At 38.9% G+C, this 19093-nt stretch overlaps 1 long non-coding RNA gene across 1 annotated transcript in view; it reads left to right on the forward strand.

Moving 5' to 3' along the window:
- The first annotated feature begins 1325 nt into the window (after positions 1 to 1325).
- LOC113610628 (uncharacterized) overlaps positions 1326 to 19093 on the forward strand; it is a 156871-nt gene continuing 139103 nt past the window's right edge. The window contains exon 1 of the long non-coding RNA XR_003429155.1: positions 1326 to 1413. This is a non-coding gene — a long non-coding RNA (uncharacterized LOC113610628). The remainder of the gene's footprint in view (positions 1414 to 19093) is intronic.

Below are 19093 nucleotides of genomic sequence, written 5' to 3' on the forward strand. Positions count from 1 at the left end.
AGGTTTCTTCCATGTCCTGGCTATTGTAAATAGAGCTGTGGTGAACATTGGGGTGCATGTATCCAACTCTTATCTGAATTTCCAGTTTGCCAGCCTGCCCTATAGGTTTAAGTCTTGGCAGTTCCTTAGGAGTCAATTCCTTAAAGCCTCTTCTCTTTCTCCGTGTGTGTGTCTCTCTCTGTCTGTGTCTGTCTCTCTCTATACGTGTGTGTGGAGAGAGGGAGAGAGAGAGAGAGAGAGAGAAATCTATTGATTTTATTTTTATTTCTCTGGAGAACTTTGACTAACACAGGGAATAAAGCACTTGGTACACTTGCAGGCACATAGGCCTCCATTAGTATGAACAACTATTATCACTAAACTTCCCAGACCCTAGATCCTCACTTATACAATGAGGGCATTGAGTCAGTAATCTCTGCTGTATTATCTAGCTTCATACTCAGAAAACTTAATGGAGAGTCCTGCTTCATCAAATCTGTCCTTCTGGGGCGGGAAAACAAATTAAAGTGCCTAAATCCTTTTCTACTTGATTGCAATACTATTTATGCATTGCTACTGCTTAAGTTTCAAGATGCGCTTAAAAGTATGCCAGTGTGTTCTTGGTAAGTTGAATATGAGAGAAATTTTGTAATGTTCCTGAAGATTTTCACATTCAAAGAGAGCTGTGTTGTTGTTCTTGGTATATCAGAGGATAGGAATTGTTGGCCCAGAGGGAAAATTCAGATAAAGAGGAGGTTGGGAAGGAAGTCTCATTCTCTGGGAGCCTCAGTGCTGTGTGCTTGTAGATTTCACAGGGGAAAAGTATAAGTGGAGATGGGAATTATGAAAGTAAGGGCAGGGTCTCAACTTCTGAGCTTGCTTTTTGTTTTTGTTTTATTTTGTTGTTATTTTTCTTTAAAAGGGAACAAAGCACTGCATTTTGTTTTTGGAAATAATGTCAATATTCATTTATCAGAGATCTCCTTAACTATATCAGCCCATACCCCTGCCTCACAGAGGATCTATTCTCTTATATTCCTCCATCTCTGCTTTATTTTTATTAATAGAATGTATTACCTCCTGATATGTATTTAGTTGTCACTTTGTCTATTGTTGGTTATTCCCACTAGAGTGTAGAGTCCTTGGGAGCAGATATTTTGTCTGCTGTATTCTGTGCTGTATCCTGAAAGTTAGAATTATATTGAAGATATAATAGATGTTCAATAATTATTTTTAAATATAAAAAGACCTGGACACAAATTTTATATTCTCTGTCACCCTAACAATATTACTGTCATTCCCTGAGGCCATGGTTGCATTATTTTTTCTTTTTCTTTACAAGGCAGAAGACTTGGTGGAGACCATGGCATATCTGGTTTCATCCTCCCTCCATAGAGACTGAAGAACTTCCAAACTGCAAATCTCTGGTGAATGGTGAGTGGCTTTATTTCTAGGTTCATGCTATGATTATGTTAGCAAAATATCTCCTGTTATATCTTCTTCTGCTAAGGTATCACAATCTTAGTAATCCCAACCTGAAGCCATTGGACAGTCCTGTGACCAGCTTTGGTCATATCCTAGGTCAACCATTAGCATGTGTCTCCTTGTCTCCATTTTCCCATGTGCTTCAGGAGCATTAAGTGAGATAGATATATAAATAGTCAGAAACTTTAGAATTTTCTATGTATACTATCATGTCATCTGCAAACAGTGACAGTTTTACTTCTTCTTTTCCAATTTGTATTCCTTTTCTTTCTTTTTCTTCTCTGATTGCTGTGGCTCAGATTTCTAAAACTGTGTTGAATACAAGTGGCAAAAGTGGGCATCCTTGTCTTATTCCTGATCTTAGAGGAAATGCTTTCACCTTTTCACCATTGAGTATGATGTTAGGTGTGGGTTTGTTATATAGGGCCTTTATTATGTTAAGGTAGGTTCCCTCTATGCCCACTTTCTAGAGACTTTTTATCATAAATACATGTTGAGTTTTATCAAAAGATTTTTCTGCTTCTATTGAGATCATATGGTTTTTATTATTCAACTTGTTAATGTGGTGTATCACACTGATTGAGTTGAAAATATTGAAAAATCTTCGCATCCTGGGATAAATCCCACTTGATCATGGTGTATGATCCTTTTAATGTATTGCTGGATTCGGTTTGCTAGTATTTTGTTGAGGATTTTTTGTGTCTATGTTCATCAGTGATATTGGCCTGTAATTTTCTTTTTTGTGGTACCTTTGTCTGGTTTTGGTATCAGGGTGATGGTGGCCTCAGAGAAAGAACGATATTATATGATATTGCTTATATATAGAATCTATAAAAAATGAGATACAAATGAATTTATCTACAAAACAGAAATAGACCACAGACATAGAAAACAAATTTATGGTTACCAAAGGGGAAAGTGGGGGGAGGATAAATTAGGAGGGTGGGATTAACATATACACACTATTATATATAAAACAGATAACCAGCAAGGACCTACTGTATAGCACAGGAAACTATACTTAATATTTTATAGTAACCTATAAGGGAAAAGAATCTGAAAGAGAATATATATAATATATAACTGAATCACTGTGCTGTATACCTGAAAGTAACACAACATTGTAAATCACCTATACTTCAATAAATTTTTTTAAAAAGATCTAAGGTAGAATGAAAAAAAAAAGTCAGCAAATGGTAAACTGACTATACAAATGTTCATTACTGCAATACAAACCAGAAAGATGGTGAAAAGAAAGGGAAAGTTAAATTTCCTGAACATCTATTATGTACTTTTATGTTATTTAACTTAGTCTTCATGTCAATCTTGCAAGTTTTACAAAAATATTATCCCCATTTTAAAAATGAGGAAACTATAGCTCAGAGCTGTACTTAAGTTTCCCAAGATCAGATGACGGTAAGTGGTTCACGAGATTTAGCTGAAGGTTTCAAAGACTCTCAAGTGGGTGTTCTTTTCATCAGGTCACACTAACCAACATGAGGAGTGCCACGCCTGGCTTTTAGGCACATGTATATGAATTAGAGAAAGGGGCCTCTTCTGGGTGGTCACAGCCCTGAAAGTGTAAATCTTGGTCAGCACAAGGGGCCTTGCTGGGAGGAAAAAGACGTGCCTTCCTCTGGGTGGAGGTGACCGTGCACAAGGGCAGAGGTTCTGCAAGCAGAGCATGGGCTGTTTTCAGCCCCACTTTCCTCTCAGCTGCAGAACCATGAAGTGTAGCCTTCAACACGGAAAGGATTCCTCTAACAACCTCAGACGACTCGGCATCAGCTTACACAGCAAAGTTAAACAGCATCTGTCCAGGTGTCACTTTGTGGAAAGTGATGATGTAGCTGAACTCAAAGTTGTATTCACCACACTTTAGAGGAGAGTAGTTGGAATTGTTTCTCTAATCATCATTTAGGTGAAGCCTCTTTTGAAAACCCAACAGGAAGAAGCGATGTGCAGGAAAGAGCTCTGTCATTTCTGGACTCTGTGACCTTAGCGATTCGGGAATCATTTGATTATTCGTCACTGATCACAGACCTTCAAGTCAGCATCGGCTCTCAGACCAATTAGGACTGCGAAGAATTACCCAGGTGTAAATGTGGTATTGAGGAACCTGTCTCACTGCCAACAACCATGACACTGCAGAAGTGCCCTTGCTTAATTTTTAGGAAGTGTAGCAAAATGGAGGGGCATGTTAGGCAAACCGAAAAAAAAAAAAAAATGCAGCTCTGCATTGAGACGTATTTCTTCGATCGTTTTTTTGACATCGGTCAAATAATGCAAAGGAGAACTTGAAGACTGAAAACTACTGCAGCAGGTCATTTGAAAGATTTCTAGTGTCTGGAGTTAAACTCACATGAAACAAACTCTTTGGCTTGCAGGATGCAATTGGGTTTTGATTGCACCTGGCTGCAGACCTCTCATTACTGGAGGGCGTTTTCCTTCACTTAACAGAAACCCATGGTGGATAATAGATTCCTTGCTGCTGGGTGGGGTGTGCACCCTCCATTCCCCGTTCGACCTTCAGATCTCTGCCCCGAGGACCTTCATGCTCTGAGAGTGCTTCCAGCCAAGGGACCTTGTTAACAATTCCTTAGCCTATCTTTATACCTCATTGAAAAAAATGAGAATTGATGCTATTTTGAACAAACACCTGAGATAGAGCTAAACATTTGGCTGATTTGCTACAACTCTACTGTAAATATTCAGTAGGGACTTTTTTTTTGTATTCTGTTATCATGTCACACGGAAACTGTCCAACCCATTCTTCTAAAGGGTGAAGATCATTTCCAATCACTAGAATCTTTACCTGTCCACTAACATAGTTACTACCATCATGCTTTCACTGAGCTTTTCTAAAAAAATGAAAATCATTTCATGTTTTTTACTGTTACAGTTATTGGTGGATTTGTTAACCAAACTAGGTGATTTGGAGAGTGCTGGTTTTGAGGGGCAAACTACGTGTTTCTTTTTATTTATTTATTATTTTCTTGAAGTTTTGAATTTTATTTTATTTATGTTTTTAATATAGCAGGTTCTTATTAGTTATCTATTTTATACATATTACTGTATACAGGTCAATCCCAATCTCCCAATTCATCATACCACCATCCCCACCCCTCCACGGCTTTCCCCGCTTGGTGTCCATAGGTTTGTTCTCTACATCTGTGTCTCAATTTCTGCCCTGCAAACCGGTTCATCTGTACCATTTTTCTAGGTGCCACATATATGCATTAATATATGATATTTGTTTTTCTCTTTCTGACTTACTTCGCTCTGTACGACAGTCTCTAGGTCCATCCACATCTCTACAAATAACCCAATTTTGTTCCTCTTCATGGCTGAGTAATATTCCATTGTATATATGTACCACATCTTCTTTATGCATTCGTCTGTCGATGGGCATTTAGGTTGCTTCCATATCCTGGCTATTGTAAATAGTGCTGCAATGAACATTGGAGTGCATGTGTCTTTTTGAATTATGGTTTTCTCTGGGTATATGCCCAGTAGTGGGATTGCTGGGTCATATCGTAATTCTATTTTTAGTTTTTTAAGGAACCTCCATACTGTTTTCCATAGTGGCTGTATCAAGTTGCATTCCCACCAACAGTGCAAGAGGGTTCCCTTTTCTCCACACCTTCTCCAGCATTTGTTCTTTGTAGATATTGTGATGATGCCCATTCTAACTGGTGTGAGGTGATAACTCATTGTAGTTCTGATTTGCATTTCTCTAATAATTAGTGATGTTGAGCAGCTTTTCATGTGCTTCTTGGCCATCTGCATGTCTTCTTTGGAGAAATGTCTACTTAGGTCTTCTGACCATGTTTGGATTGGGTTGTTTCTTTTTTTATGTTGAGCTGCATGAGCTGTCTGTATACTTTGGAAATTAATCCTTTGTCCATTGATTCATTTGCAAATATTTTCTCCCATTCTGAGGGTTGTCTTTTCGTCTTGTTTGTAGTTTCCTTTGCTGTGCAAAAGCTTTGAAGTTTCATTAGGTCCCATTTGTTTATTTTTGTTTTTATATCCATTACTCTAGTATGTGGATCAAAAAAGATCTTGCTATGATTTATGTCAAAGAGTGTTCTTCCTCTGTTTTCCTCTAAGAGTTTTATAGTGTCAGGCCTTACATTTAGGTCTCTAATCCATTTTGAGTTTATTTTTGTGTATGGTGTTAAGGAATGTTCTAATTTCATTCTTTTACATGTAGCTGTCCAGTTTTCCCAGCACCACTTATTGAAGAGACTGTCTTTTCTCCATTGTATATCCTTGCCTCCTTTGTCATAGATTAGTTGACCATAGTTGCATGGGTAAATCTCTGGGCTTTCTTTCCTGTTCCATTGATGTATATTTCTGTTTTTGTGCCAGTACCATATTGTCTTGATGACTGTAGCTTTGTAGTATAGTCTGAAGTCAGGGAGCCTGATTCCTCCAGCTTGTTTTTTTTCGCTCAAGACCACTTTGGCTATTCGGGGTCTTTTGTGTCTCCATACAAATTAAAAAATTTTTTGTTCTAGTTCTGTGAAAAATGCCAGTGGTAGTTTGATAGGGATTGCACTGAATCTGTAGATTGCTTTGGGTAGTAGAGTCATTTTCACAATATTGATCCTTGCAATCCAAGAACATGGTATATCTCTCCATCTGTTGGTATCATCTTTAATTTCTTTCGTCAGTGTCTTATAGTTTTCTGCATACAGGTCTTTCATCTCCCTAGGTAGGTTTATTCCCAGGTATTTAATTCTTTTTGTTGCCATGGTAAATGAGAGTGTTTCCTTAACTTCTCTTTCAGATTTTTCATCAGGAATGCAAGAGATTTCTGTGCATTAATTTATTTTTTATTTTTTTTTGCGGTACACGGGCCTCTCACTGTTGTGGCCTCTCCCGTTGCCGAGCACAGGCTCCGGACGCACAGGCTCAGCGGCCATGGCCCACGGGTCCAGCCGCTCCGTGGCATGTGGGATCCTCCTGGACCGGGGCGTGAACCCACGTCCCCTGCATCGGCAGGTGGACTCCCAACCACTGCACCACCCGGGAAACCCCTGTGCATTAATTTTGTATCCTGGAACTTTACCAAATTCATTGATTAGCTCTAGTAGTTTTCTAGTGGCACCTTTAGGATTCTCTATGTATAGTATCATGTCATCTGCAAACAGTGACAGTTTTACTTCTTCTTTTCTAATTTATATTCCTTTTATTTCTTTTTCTTCTCTGATTGCCGTGGCTAGGACTTCCAAAACTATGTTGAATAATAGTGGTGAGAGTGGACATCCTTGTCTTGTTCCTGATCTTAGAGGAAATGCTTTCAGTTTTTCACCATTGGAATGATGTTTGCTGTGGGTTTGTCGTACATGGCCTTGATTATGTTGACGTGGGTTCCCTCTATGCCCACTTTCTTGAGAGTTTTTATCATAAATGGGTGTTGAATATTGTGTAAAGCTTTTTCTGCATCTATTGAGATGATCATATGGTTTTTATTCTTCAATTTGTTAATATGGTGTATCACATTGATTGATTTGCGTATATTGAAGAATCCTTGCATCCCTGGGATAAATCCCACTTGATCATGATGTATGATCCTGTTAATGTGTTGTTGGATTCTGTTTGCTAGTATTTTGTTGAGGATTTTTGCATCTATATTCATCAGTGATATTGGTCTGTAATTTTCTTTTTTTGTAGTATCTTTGTCTGGTTTTGGTATCAGGGTGATAGTGGCCTCATAGAATGAGTTTGGGAGTGTTCCTTCCTCTGCAATTTTTGAAAGACTTTGAGAAGGGTGGGTTTTAGCTCTTCTCTAAATGTTTGATAGAACTCACCTGTGAAGCCATCTGGTCCTTGACTTTTGTTTGTTGGAAGAGTTTTAATCACAATTTCAATTTCATTACTTGTGATTGGTCTGTTCATATTTTCTATATCTTCCTGGTTCAGTCTTGGAAGGTTATACCTTTCTAAGAATGTGTCCATTTCTTCCAGGTTGTCCATTTTATTGACATAGAGTTGCTTGTAGTAGTCTCTTAGGATGCTTTATATTTCTGCAGTGTCTGTTTTAACTTCTTTTTCATTTCTAATTTTATTGATGTGAGTCCTCTCCCTCTTTTTCTTGATGAGTCTGGCTAATGGTTTTTCAATTTTGTTTATCTTCTCAAAGAATCAGCTTTTAGTTTTATTGATCTTTGTTGTTGTTTTCTTTGTTACTGTTTCATTTATTTCTGCTCTGATTTTATGATCTTTCCTTCTACTAACTTTGGGTTTTGCTTGTTCTTCTTTCTCTAGTTCCTTTAGGTATGTTTAGATTGTTTATTTGAGATGTTTTTTGCTTCTTGAGGCAGGATTGTATTGCTATAAACTTCCTTCTTAGAACCTGCTTTTGCTGCATCCCATAGGTTTTGGAACATCATGTTTTCATTGTCATTTGTTTCTAGGTATGTTTTGATTACCTCTTTTATTTCTTCAGTGATCTCTTGGTTATTTAATTGTGTATTGTTTAGTCTCCATGTGTTTGTTTTTTACATTTTTTTCCCCTGTAATTGATTTCTAATCTTATAGCATTGTGGTCAGAAAAGATGCTTGATATGATTTCAATTTTCTTAAATTTACTGAGGCTTGATTTGTGACCCAAGATGTGATCCATCCTGGAGAATGTTCCATGTGCACTTGAGAAGAAAGTGTAATCTGCTGTTTTGGGATGGAATGTCCCATAAATATCAATTAAATCTCTCTGGTCTATTGTGTCATTTAAAGCTTGTGTTTCCTTATTAATTTTCTGTTTGGATGATCTGTCCATTGGTGTAAGTGTGGTGTTAAAGTCCCCCACTGTTTTTGTGTTACTGTCAAATTCCTCTTTTATAGCTGTTAGCAGTTGCCTTATGTATTGAGGTGCTCCTATGTTGGGTGCATATATATTTATAATTATTATACCTTCTTCTTGGATTGATCCCTTGATCATTATGTAGTGTCCTTCCTTGTCTCTTGTAACATTCTTTATTTTAAAGTCTATTTTATCTGATATGAGTATTGCTACTCCAGCTTTCTTTTGATTTCCATTTGCATGGAATGTCTTTTTCCATCCCTTCACTTTCAGTCTATATGTGTCCCTAGATCTGAAGTGGGTCTCTTCTAGACAGCATACATATGGGTCTTGTTTTTGTATCTGTTCAGCCAGTCTGTGTCTTTTGGCTGTAAATTTAATCCATTTACATTCAAGGTTATTATCGATATGTCTGTTCCTATTACCATTTTCTTAATTGTTTTGGGTTTGTTTTTGTGGGTCTTTTTCTTCTCTTGTGTTTCCCACTTAGAGAAGTTTCTTTATCATTTGTTGTAAAGCTGGTTTTGCAGTGCTGAATTCTCTTAGCTTTTGTTTGTCTGAAAATCTTTTGACTTCTCCATCGAATCTGAATGAGATCCTTGCTGGGTAGAATAATCTTGGTTGTAGATTTTTCTCTTTCATCACTTTAAGTATATCCCGCCACTCCCTTCTGGCCTGCAGAGTTTCCACTGAAAAATCAGCTGATAACCTTATGGGGATTCCTTTGTATGTTATGTTTTGTTTTTCCCTTGATGCTTTTAACAATTTTTCTTTGAATTTAATTTTTGTTAGCTTGATTAATATGTGTCTTGGTGTGTTTTTCCTAGGGTTTATCCTGTATGGGGCTCTGGGTGCTTCCTGGAGTTGGGTGACTCTTTCCTTTCCCATGTTAGGGAAGTTGTCCACTATAATCTCTTCAAATATTTTCTCAGACCCTTTCTTTTTCTCTTCTTCTTCTGGGACTCCTATAATTCGAATGTTGGTGCATTTAGTGTTGTCCCAGAGGTCTCTGAGATTGTCTTCAATTCTTTTCATTCTTTTTCCTTTATTCTGCTCCTCAGCACTTATTTCCACCATTTTGTCTTCCAGCTCACTCATTCGTTCTTCTGCCTCCGTTATTCTGTTATTGATTCCTTCTCGTGTATTTTTCATTTCATTTATCATGTTGTTCATCTCTGTTTGTTCTTTAGTTCTTCTAGATCTTTGTTAGACATTTCTTATATTTTCTCAGTTTGTGCTTCCATTCTTTTTCCGAGATTCTGGTACATCTTTACTATCATTGCTCTGAATTCTATTTCAGGTAGATTGCCTATTTCCTCTTCATTTATTTGGTCTGGTAGGTTTTTACCTTGCTCTTTCATCTGTGACACATATTTTTGCCCTCTTATTATTATTATTTTTTGAGTGAGATTGTGTTCCTCTTTTACTGGTTGTTTGACCTGAGGTGGCGTTCGTAGGCTACTGGGTAAAGCTGTCTTGGTGATGAGATGAGGAACTCTGTGAGAACTCACTCTGATGAATATTCCCTGGGGTCTGAGGTTCTCTGTTAGTCCAGTCGTTCGGACTCAGAGCTCCCACCGCAGGAGCTTCTGCCTGACCCCAGGCTCCCGAATCAAGATCCCACAAGCCATGTGGGGTGGCAAAAAAAAAAAAAAAAAAAAAGAGAGAACAATAACAAAGTAAAAGATAAAATTAGACTTGGAAAGTCATAGATATGTTAGAAAGAATGTAAAAATAGAAATATAAATGAATCAACAACCAGAAGGTACATCAGTACCACAATATAAAAAATAGGAGAGAAAAGAAAAAAAAACCAGTAAGTGAGTGGGGAGGGCCTTGGCTTTGGAGAGCCTGGCATAAGTAAGGGGAAGGTTTGGGCAGTGGGCAGGGCCAATGCTCAGGACCCACAGGGCTGGAAAAGGCCCTGGGGGCTGTGGGGGGTGGGGCTTAGCCTCAAGGAACAGAAGGGGCCCAGGCGTGCCCCCACCCCTGATGTCAGAGGGCAGGAGACCTCACCTGGGAGCCCAGCAGGCTTCCTGGGCTTGAGTGGGCAGGGCAAATGCCTTTCTCTCCTCTCCTACTCCTCCCCAAGGGTCCCTCCTGCCTGCCTCTCCTGTTGTCCCCTTGGCCTCCTTCCTATTCCCCCAAGGACCTGTGACTTGGAGGGGGCTTTTGAGTGCAGGGGATGGGCTTGGGAGCTCAGCAGGCTCCCGGGGCCGAGTGGGCGGGGCCATTGCCCTCGGTTCTTTTCCCACTCCTCCCAGAGGGCCTCTCCCTCCTGCCTCTCCTGATCTCCCCAGCCTCCCTCCTATGTCCTCAAAGACCCATGTGGCCTGGATGGGGGTTTGGAGGGGGAGGAACTGGCTTGGGAGCTCAGCAGGCTCCCCAGCCGAGTGGGCCAGGCGATCGCCCTCTGCTCCTCTCCCGCTCTTCCTGGAGAGTCCCTCCCACCTGCCTCTCCTAATCTCCCCAGATTCAGGGGCACCGATCTTGTCTGGCCTCCACTTCTCCTCCCCAACTTGGTTCCCCTACATGCTACCGCTTTGCTCTGGGATTCCTCCCATCTCCTTGGGGCTCAGAGTTCCCCACCAGCTACCAGGAGGTGCCCTAGTTGTGGAGAGATGCTAACTCTGCGTCTTCCCACACCGCCATCTTGACTCTGCCCCCATGGCTACATACTTTTATCTGTAGCAATGCTTTTTGTTTGAGGTCTACTTTTTCTGATATTGGTATGGGTATACCAACTCTCTTTCGGTTTAGTTTCATATCTTTTTACTTTCAATCTTACTGGGGCATGTACTTTGGTTATGTGTCTTATCAACAGAATACAACCAGCTCAAACAATCCATTTGACAGTTTTGCTAATTAGAACATTAAATCCATTTACATTTATTGTAATTACTGATACGTTGAATATTTTTTCTAGCAATTTATTTTGAAGACTGCTTGTCTCATTTATGTTTCTTTTTCTCCCTCTTCTTTACTTCTTCTGGATTGATTATTTTTCTTCTCATTCCTTTTTTTTCCTCTCTACACTATTGGTGTAAAGGTTATTCACTATATTTCTGTTCATTTAGTTGCTATCATATAAATTTCACTATGATTACTTTTCAAAGGCTAAAGTAACTCAGTATTTCTACCTTCTCCCAAATAATATAAAGACCATTCCACACTTTAACTCCCATCACCTTCCTCCCTCATAACCTCTTTTGACTTCTGTGCTATTGCTGCCATAAATATTAGTGCCATATCTTTTATCCTAACCACACAAGCCATTATTATTTTTGTTTTATACAGTCTGTGTCTCTTTAGATTATCCCATATATTCATTTCTGCCTTTGTCCATCATTCCTTCTTGAATCTCAGAATTTTCATCTGGGATCACTTTACTTCTGCCTGAAGTACTTCTTTTGGGATTTTACTGTTGTCTGGTGTCACTGTTGCTGTTGGGTTTCATCTCTTGCTCTTTCACTGGCAAACTGTCTCTCTCCTTTTTCTGTTTATAATATTTATTATCTTTGGTGTTTTCAATTAAATCTTGATATGTCTAGGTATGGTTTTCTTGTTATTTATTCAGCTTAGGATTTGTTGACCTTCTTGAGTTTGTGGTTTGATCACCTCATCCATTCTTAAAAAGTATAACCATATATTTTTTATTTATTTATTTATTTTTTGTGGTACGCGGGCCTCTCACTGTTTTGGCCTCTCCCGCAAGCACAGGCTCTGGACGTGCAGGCTCAGCGGCCATGGCTCACAGGCCTAGCCGCTCTGTGGCATGTGGGATCCTCCCGGACCGGGGCACGAACCCGTGTCCCCTGCATCGGCAGGCGGACTCTCAACCACTGCGCCACCAGGGAAGCCCAACCATGTATTTTTTAGTATATTCTCTCTCTTTTCCCCTGGAACTTGATTTAGATTTATATTACACCATCTGAATCTGTCCTCAGTGTTTCTTATCTTTCCAACTTTCCATGTCTCTGTCTTTATGTCCAATATTCTGAAATTTTTTTCTCTGTCTTCTAGCTCATTCTATTTTCAGCTATGTCTAAGTTATACATTAGTTATCCATTGCTATGTAACCAATTAGTCTAAGACGTAGCAATATAAAATAACGCGTATTATCTCTCAGAATTTCTGAGAATCAGGAGTCCAGGAACAGTTTAGGTGTGTGGTTTGGCTCAGGGTCTCTCATGAAATTATATTCAGTCTGCAAGCTAGTGTTGCAGTCATGTGAGCGTGCGGGAGGACCTACTTCCAGGCTTGCTTATGGGGCTGTTGGCAGGAGGCCTCCTCATTTTTTGGCAGGTTGGCTTCTTCTAGAGTGATGAGAGATGATTACGGTGATGATGATAGTGATGTGTGAGACACACACACACACACACACACACACACAGAAAATAGAAGCCACAGCATTTAAAAAAAAAAAAGGAACTCTGGTTTATCTTCCTTATGAGCTATCATAACCCACAGAGAACACACAGTCATGAATGCTTGGCCAGCACTGTGTTTTGTGATACAAATTGTGTCATCTATCTTAGCAGGAGTGTTTACTCCTCCGAGTTCTGGGGTGCTACTGAGGTGTCCTTAGCTCCACTGTTACTGACCTTGACCAAGATTCTTTCCTGAGGCCTCTCTGCAAGGGAACTGTGTGCTTGTGGCCTTGAGTGCTGCACATCTGGCACAGCACCTTTTAAAACCTAAACTCAGAAGTGCGTACCATCTCTTGCACCATATTCTGTTGGTCACAGAAACCAACTCTGGTACATTGTAGGAATGTACCATACAAGGGTGTGACTACCAGGAAGGATTATTTAGGGCCATTTCAAAGGCTGGCTACCACAGCAGTGAAACCTGTTCACTGAGTTATTAATGGGAATGATTATATTTTTCATTTCTGGATATCTTTGTTTTTAATATGCTTCCTTTTTCTCTCTTCATATTTTTAATCTCTTTAAAAATACATCAAATATATTAATTTCATATTTTATGTCTGATAACTCCACTATCTGAAGATTTTTCTGGTCTGAATTTTCTGACTATTGTTCTTCTATATGTCACTCAAGGTGTCTTGCCCAAGTCTGTATTTTGTTTGGTTGGTTTTTTTATGCAACATTATTTTTCCTAGAACTTAATTAGTAGGAATTCTTTGAGAACATATATGGGGCATGCTCTTTCAGAGAAAATTTACATTTGATTCTGTCAGATGCCAGGGGGCACTTTTAGCCCAGAACTACTTTAAACTAAGTTCTCGGTTTTGTTTAGTTTTTTTTTTTTTGCGGTACATGGGCCTCTCACTGTTGTGGCCTCTCCCGTTGCGGAGCACAGGCTCCAGACGTGCAGGCTCAGTGGCCATGGCTCACGGGCCCAGCCGCTCCGCAGCATGTGGGATCTTCACGGACCAGGGCACAAACCCGTGTTCCCTGCATCAACAGGCAGACTCTCAACCACTGCACCACCAGGGAAGCCCTTGTTTAGTTTCTTAATGTCACTCAGGTAATGTAAATTAAGGCAAAACTTCATGAGGATTAGTTTATGTTTATAAATTCTGAAGGAAATCTCCCTCTCAATCAGTATCAAATTTGAGATAAACAATTATCCTTGCATTCACTTGACTAGGTTTATTTTTGGTTTGCCTTTATACTAAGGTCAGATGCCTTTGGAATTGCAACTTCATGCAGAGGAGTCTTCTATCAGACTGCCCACCTTGGGTGGACCATGATCTCGTTGTCCTCTGTGCCCTTCATTGGTGTAAAACTAAAGCTCAAGTTTGCTTGCAGCAAACGTGCTCAGAGCTCTACTTCTCTGCCTGACTTCCTAATTTTGCCTAGTTTTTGGCCTCTGAGCATAACTTGCTAACGTATTGGTGCATTTTTAGAACCATACTCTTAGTAGCATATTTTATTCAGTATTTTAATTACTTTCAGTTGGAAGGGTTGGCCATCGTGTCTCTTCCCCCATGTTGCGGGAAGTAAGTTTTCTCCTCTTCGTTACTTTCCAAGCTCTGTTGGATTTCATTATATATAGCCCAGAATTGGAATATCCTGATAGCCTGCATGGTGTCTTTTGACTGTTTTTGGAAGATTATATTCCAGAGCAATATGCAAAGAATAGTTGCTGACTTTCTGATATTCTCAGTAGATATTCAAAAAGGATGTCCAAATTTTCTGGGGTTTAGTAAGATTTCTACAGCAGAATTTGCTGGTCTTGGATAAATTTAACTTCTTTATTTTAGTAAGTATATTCTGAACTTTTGAAATGTTTAGAATATACAGTGATCTGAATAGGAATCCAAAGTATCATTCTTTCCAAACACAGACGGATGGGCTAATGATAATGGAGAACCTTTTAAAACTACGATTTCTCATTTATTCTTGATATTGTATTTTCTCTTTCCTGGTTCCATCTTTCACATTAAATATCTAATTTTAAATTCTATTGTCTAATTGATTTAATGGTTAAGAAAATGTTCCTGATATTCAGCATAAATTTTCTTCCTAATTTATTCCCATTACTCCTGGTTAAATCTTGAATAACTAGGATTGATGAGGTGCTGAGGACTGATTAATTGATCTCTAAAGCATCGTGGTATTTTCCAATTCCACAGTGAATTCTCTTAGTTTTAGAAACACTTTTAACAGTAAACTTCATTGTAAGGCTGTTTGTTTGTATGTTTGTTGTTATTTATGCATTTTTTTAACAGACAAGTTAAGTTCAATATTTTCCCCAAAGACGTCACATGAAGGCATAAAGTAATAAAAAGCTTAATGTTTACTTAGAGGTATTCACTTGCTCTTCTGTAGTAGAGTTTATCATATTTGTGGAAAAGGCTTTCCAATCTCAGTGACCCTCAAGGAACCACGTTCTTTTTCTCTTAATTTTAATTTTTTAATTTAATTTAATTTTTTTATACAGCAGGTTCTTATTAGTTATCTATTTTATACATATTAGTGTATATATGTCAATCCCAGTCTCCCAGTTCATCCCCCACCACCACCACTTTCCCCCCTTGGTGTCCATATGTTCGTTCTCTACATGTGTCTCTATTTCTGCCTTGCAAACTAGTTCATCTGTACCATTTTTCTAGGTTCCACATATATGCATTAATATACGATATTTGTTTTTCTCTTTCTGACTTACTTCAATCTGTATGACAGTCTCTAGGTCCATCCACATCTCTACAAATGACCCAATTTCGTTTCTTTTTATGGCTGAGTAATATTCCATTGTACGTATGTACCACATCTTCTTTATCCATTCATTTGTCGATGGGCATTTAGGTTGTTTCCGTGTCCTGGCTATTGTAAACAGTGCTGCAATGAACATTGGGGTGCATGTGTCTTTGACTCATGGTTTTCTCTGGGTATATGCCCAGTAGTGGGATTGCTGGGTCATATGGAAATTCTATGTTTAGCTTTTTAAGGAACCTCCATACTGTTCTCCATAGTGGCTGTATCAATTTACTTTCCCAGCAACAGTGCAAGAGTCAAGGAACCACATTCTTGATGATACCTTATAGGTGCCCTTTGAACATTAAATGACTCTCACTGAGCATGCTGTCTGCTCCTGTTTCCTAAACTTATTCTGTTTCTTCTTACTCTGAACTCTGCTTACATTCTGCCTTGTACCCTTAAGTATAGCCCTGTGTGGTTTTCTTTGGTGAGTTTTCCATCTCCAAGGTGACTGAAGCTCCTTGAAGGAGAATCTTGTGGCATCTTTCATTTTCTAAGGACTGAGCTGGAAAATGCAATAATAAGTTCTTAGTTAGGGACAAAGTGTGCTCTTAATAATCAGAATAGTGATAGTAACTTAGATGTTAAAATCAGGAAAGAATCCTTAAAGGAAGTGGGGTGTGACCTGAATCTAGATGGTTGAGTAGGATTTAGGCAAGTGGGGAACTGAAGACAGGCTTTTTCAACAAAGGGCGCTGACTGTGAAAATTCACTGAGGCAGGGGCTGTTTGGAAAATTGCTGTTGGTGGAGCAAGGGGTATGTGAGTGAGGCAGGTGAGGTCAGGTCTCAGAGCACCTGTGTGCCATAACTCATTTGATCCTGAATGAGATGGGTGTGTTCATAATAGGGGACTTCATAAGTATTTGTTGTTGATGATGATAATGACTTTGTATATTTTTGTTCAAAAGGAGTGGTTTGAATGGAAGATAAACCACTGCATCTTTTATTTACCACATGTATGTGGTTTGTAAGCTGCTGCAAGATTCCACATCAAAACACTGCTTTACTTTTCCCTTTTCAGATATTTTTAATGTCCTATTTATGAGAGAAATTCTTGTGGGAATTCCAGTCCCCCTCCTCCCTGCACCAGCCCTGCCTCCCCCGCCCCCCCGCCCCCCCCCCCCCGCCCCCCCCCGCCCATCCAACATGTCTTGGGGAAGAAAAGAAGAAAAAAAAAAAAACAATGGGGATTTGACAGTTCTGGTATGTCCAATTCTTAGATAATTAGCTGACCTGGAGGGCTGTTAGATATTTCTTTTCTCATCTGTTTGACAGACAGGTGAGGCATATCACTGGATATAAGGAAAAAGCATGAAAAGGATAGCCTTTAGTTTTATAATTTGAATATTATTAGTAGTAGAATGGAAATGGAATATATTTTTATTGATTTGTCAATTTTTTAAAAAAAATTTCTTTATTAGCCTTTAGAAAAATGCCTTTCTTTTTCTTTTTTTAAAATATGGCATGGTATTGAAGTCTGTCTTTTTAGTAGTCTTCTAGAATTTTAAGCTTCTATTTTCATTCTGATGAGATCTGGAAAATGTAGCCTTGTAAGTGCCGTATCTTGGTATTGTGTTAAAACATGACTGTGGCATTTATAAAATTACCTCAGCAGAGTGCCCAAAGGATCCTTCTGTTGTTCGCCTTTTCCTGCTAATGAGCAGTGTGTGGAAAGCAAGCAGGGTCAAGTTTATTCAACCATGTTTTGTATATAGGTTTTGTTGGCCAATGTGGGATTCATCTTGATACACTCAGACTTTATTGGTTGGCAACTATATTAATAAAGGAAAATAATTTTTTTCCCTTCAGGGAGCTCTGTTAGCATCACTGTGAATTCTTTTACAGGCTGTTAATTTAGTTTTGGATGAGAGGGTCACAGATGTTCAACACCTTTTCTCCCTTCAGCTCTTCCCGACTGCTCACTTAGGTATGTTGGGGAGAAAAGAAAGAAGGCATTCAAGGAGTGAGAAGCTGGAAGGTGAGAGATGGGGTAGGTGGAAGAGAGGGGAGTGGAGATGGGAGGAAGGAGAGGGAAGGGAAAAGAGGGGAAAATGAAAAAAATGGGAGGAGAAGGGGGAAGAGAAAATGAAAAAACAGATTCTCTTTTCCATATTTCAGCATTTCTCTTTACACGACACATATGCATGGAGCAGTGCCTTGGGAGCATGGAGGCATAAAGGGAGAGTTACTGGGTACTAGGCAAGAAAATTCAAATGAACTCATGGCCTCTGAAACAGTTTGAGACAGCAGCTGTAAAGAAAAGTAATAGGACTAAAATACATTGGACACGTGGTTGTAACTTTCATTTGTATGAAGGCAAAATGCATTCATGATTTATGTCCTTTTTGATTAACACCTTGAGATGTATATGTGTACGTGCATAGGCATAGTTTATTTACAACTTTGTTTTAGCAGTCATCTAGCATCTAAACCACTTATTGAAATATTGCATAGGGTCAAAGAAACAATTCTAAAGTTGGTAATAATAGAAATTAAAAAGAGGAAGGAAATGGAGGAAGGCAGTTTACTGCAGAGATATCAAGTTTTATTTTAATTTTTCAGCTTGAAGTTTAACACAAAAGATAAATCTTTCCCGACAGGATAGGCTAAGGAATATATCATATCAACTCGCAAGTTATTAACTGAGATTTTGGAGACAGATATCACCTCAGTAACTGTTCCAAATGCATTTACTTTATTTTAAAGGTTGTTCTTTCCATTATTAATGCTATACTGAATCACAGAGCTGTTTATGATGAAGTGTGCTACTCTAAAAATCCCGTAAATGCATCTGCAATGGTGGCTGACGTTTCAACTCATCCTAAGATATACTGTAAATTTTTGGAAGATGTTTTTATCTTATTGCATATTCTCTGAAGACTGTTAGAATCCAATTTATTAGCTCTCTGGAAGTTGAAAGCTATGCTTGAATAAAGGGATACCAATATTTGTCAGGATTGGCTCAAATTATGTATTTTATGAGATAACAGCATAATTCCAGACTTTGAATGTCTTACATCAGTAATGATTCTGGTGCAGGTAGTGTAGACAGGTTTTAACGAGCTTCAGGAGGGATTTCTTTGCTCATTAAAGTCAGAAAATATCTTCCCTGTAGTACTTTCAGTGTCCCCAGTAAAACTGGGAAATTTTACTTAAGGAAAAAAGAAGACTTTAATCAACCCCAGAAACGGTTTTAAAACTTACTCAGCTGTAAAGATATAGGGAGAAGTGGTGTGGGAAACCTCAACTGGGATCCCAGAGGCCTGAGTTTAAGTAACATTGTTTTTTCTCTTGCTGGCTGGACAACTTATGCTAGTCACTTAACCTCTCTGAGACACAGTTGCCTCAAGTATAAAATAGGCAAGATGAAAATGCTGGTCTTTATTTTAGGACATTTTGTCTGGTCTAGTCATCTCTCTAGACCAGGTAGGGTTTCCCAAGGTGCTCAAGCAACAAGAGAGTGAGTAGATGGTCATTTACTGAGATGTGTGTACCTGTGCGATGCCAAAGCTACTAAAGGGAAAAAGAAGTAGATAATGTTAATCTAGATTCCAGATTTAGATGCTAGGGCCGTAAAAGGCCAAATGG

This window comes from Aethalodelphis obliquidens, unplaced genomic scaffold (genome assembly GCF_003676395.1).
Source record: "Aethalodelphis obliquidens isolate GAN/ISIS:26980383/991018 unplaced genomic scaffold, ASM367639v1 scaffold64, whole genome shotgun sequence".
In the NCBI taxonomy this organism is placed as follows: domain Eukaryota; kingdom Metazoa; phylum Chordata; class Mammalia; order Artiodactyla; family Delphinidae; genus Aethalodelphis; species Aethalodelphis obliquidens.